Genomic DNA, 3,358 nt, shown 5'->3' on the forward strand with positions numbered 1-3,358 from the left:
ACATTCATTTAAGGTCATCGTGTGTTTTGTGAGCAAATGCTTTTGCATGTTTGTAGTGTTTCCTCCCTTGAATGAAATATCTACTTTGCAAGTATTGCAAGTTGCCCTGTTGTCATCCGTTCTCGTAAAGTATAATCAAACTTTTGAGCGTTTGAGCCGCCGTGTTTCCTGCCAGGTAAATGACGCTCCACAATGTGGTGACGTCATTCGGGGCGACTGGAATCGATAAGGGAATTGTTTGTAAAAAATGGCAAACAATTCCAACAAGAACCGGTTTTCGATACCCATCCCTAGTGATCACGGTACATATTTTGTATTTTATGTATTTATTTATGTGGCTTTTTCAGCAGTGACAATGCACAATACGCACACTGTATGGGCATGTTATGCCTAGCTGAATTACTTTTGATTTCCTTGTTGCATATCTCCTGGCACACTTTCATACAATATTTTCATGTTAAATCAGCTTGTCTGGGGTGAGATGACTGCTATTGCATTTTTAGGTGTATGTTTTTACAGTGTTTTGAATCAGGAAATATACATTTTTTTTTAAATCTCTGTCCTAATGAGGATATACATAACACCCGAGTTTCAGGATTCAAGTATGAAGAGAAGCAAAGCTGAAAACCAGCCCAAAGAGAACTTCACCACAGTTTCCACAATTCATCTGTAAAAACAGATGCAACTAAAAAAAAATTGCATTTCCTGTGAAAATGCAGCGTCAATGCAGTGTAGTGGAATATGAAAACAGCAGAAGGAGTACTATCTCCTGAAAACACTGTGTAGACTCTGAACTCTTTGCTGAACACAGCTTTATTTGAAAGATTGCAATGAAGAGTGACTTTCTACCAGCAGGAGTTGTTTTGTCTTTTCTAATAAAGACATAATACATATTCAATTGCAGTTTTATCTATTTCTAGGTCGTATTTTCTTTTGTTAAAACCTGAAACAATGGCAGATGTTAGATTATTTATAAAATCATTTGTACATGTATAATTTAACTGACTTTCATGATCCCATGGTATCTATATACCATTAAATCCTTCTAAAAATTTTGAAATGTATCCGATACATTAGATCCTAAGTATGATGGAAATTAACTAAGGTAACCCCATGTTTCCCTACTGGTGCTTGGATCATTTAAAAAGACTTGATTGGTTTAAAACAGTTGATCTGTTTCTGATATTTTATCATCAAATTCAGTGAACTCCTCCCCTCTGTTCACACACTTGATTATACACACAGTTCAAAGTTCTAGGTCTCCTCCTCAACTCTTCCCCTCTGTTCAAAAACGAACTAACATTTGATTATACACACAGAACCTGACTTTTCATGATGATTCACTCTCCTCAAGTCCTCCTGTAGTTAACTCAGGGTGTGCTGTGTGATAAATCCAGTGCTCCTTTTTTCAAATTGCACGCATCCTCTTGTCAAAAGGGGAAAGACACATGAAGTACGCGCATGCAGCATGTTAGCTGTGCAATCTCCAGAAATGGTAAGTTTTAAGTTATTTTACTCTGCTTTTAATAAGGTATTGTATTGTTAAGCTCACTTCCTACTATTTGTCATAACATTAAAAAGAACTACTAAAATAAAACCTACTGGATTTTCACAAGGCTTGCTAGGACATGTTAGCTAGCAGATGAGTAGCAGCTAATTAGCAGGCTACATGTGAACATGAATCAGGCCTTAAGTCAACTAAAATGCCAAAGTTAAAAGATAATATGAGGAAGAAAAAGAACCACATGTTTATGTTGCACTGAGAATGCAAGATTTTAAAAATATTTTTTGCTTTTTATTAACATAGATGTCTTAATTGTCTGTGGAATAATTCAATAAATAATTAATTCAACATTATAGTATCCCATGCTGTAATTTTCTAATTGGGCAATAGTATCAGAATATTTTAGAGGTTTCTGCAACATTCAGAATTTTCTTCAGCAGTTTTCAGCAACAACTTCAGTTTCGTTGCCCCTCTTCAAGTTCTTCACCTATTTTCAGCAGTAAGTTCAAGTTCTGCTCTTCTCAGCAGAAAGTTCAGCTTTTTCACCTCTTTCTTTAGGAGAAAGTTCAGCTTTTTCACCTCCTTTTTGTTGCAGAAAGTTCAGCTTTTTCACCTCTTTTCTGCACAAATTTCAGCCTCTTCTGTTCTTTAGGCAAAATTGCAGCTTTTTCACCCGTTTTAATCATACAGTTCTGCTTCTTCACGTCTTTTCAGCACGATTCAGCTTCTTCGGGACCCTGCACATTTTTTCTTTCACCATATCGGCGTTTGGGACAGTAACTAGGTTGGCTCAGTGAGATGAGCAGCTGCTGTGAGACCTGGGGGTGCAGTTTCGAGTCCTACCTGTGGCTGTTGTGACACATCTTCTCTGCTTGCACTCAGTGTGCTTTATTGACATTGTTCAGTGTACCCTTTCAAATACGACAGTTTTCAGCAACGACTTCAGTTTCTACAAAGTATTTTCAGCAGATGGTTCTCCTTCTGCTGTTTTCAGATTCCACTACACGGCATTCACACTGCGTTTTCACAGGAAATGCCACTTTTTCTAATCTTTGGCTCTCTTCCACATGTATTTGTCCTGTCTTCCTCCCCTCACCTCCAAGCGGTTGCAGTATCTGCCAGATTGCCTGCTTCTGCTCATGCTTCCTTCAAGCATTTGTTTGGAACAAAAGGTAACCTTGAAATTTAAAAACTTTAAAATCTATCCTCTATTTATCGAGTTCATATGATGTTTTCTGTCCTTCTCCAAATCTGTTAGTCTCAAGTGGATCTGGGTGATATAATGCAGCAACACCAGGCCTGCACTAATACAATATGAACTGTAGCAAATTAAATTGAATAAGGATTCCTTCAAGTTACAGGCATGATTTTAAGATATGCATACAGGGATAAGTGGCAGATGTTCACTGGAAGCTCCAGTTTCAATCTGAATGATCTCTTAGTTTGGAGTCTGAAGGGAAAGTATGACATACTGTTGGAGCATCTCCTGGTTAAAAATGTATATTATAACAAAAACTATGAAAATGATTTTCTGTTTGTTATTTTTCAGGAAGCACTCATACTCCAGTATCCATCAGGAAGTAGACGTTCAACCACGTAAGAGAAGGCTTGTGAGGCTTCATATTTATCCTGGTTGCAAATACTAGAGACTGTTTGTTACCTGATGTATAGACATGACATGCTGACCTAAAAGTGATATGGCATTTACCAGTGTCTGATGTGTATCTGTCATACAAATTTTACAGTACCTAAATGTTAAAAGATGGTTTTACCTTAAAATAATTTATATGTTTTTTGATGGAGTAGCAATAAGTATGCATATATCAATAATAATACAAAAATAATAACTAATGC

This window comes from Haplochromis burtoni, unplaced genomic scaffold (assembly GCF_018398535.1).
Source record: "Haplochromis burtoni strain Fernald_Lab_line unplaced genomic scaffold, NCSU_Asbu1 Contig_1964, whole genome shotgun sequence".
Classification (NCBI taxonomy): domain Eukaryota; kingdom Metazoa; phylum Chordata; class Actinopteri; order Cichliformes; family Cichlidae; genus Haplochromis; species Haplochromis burtoni.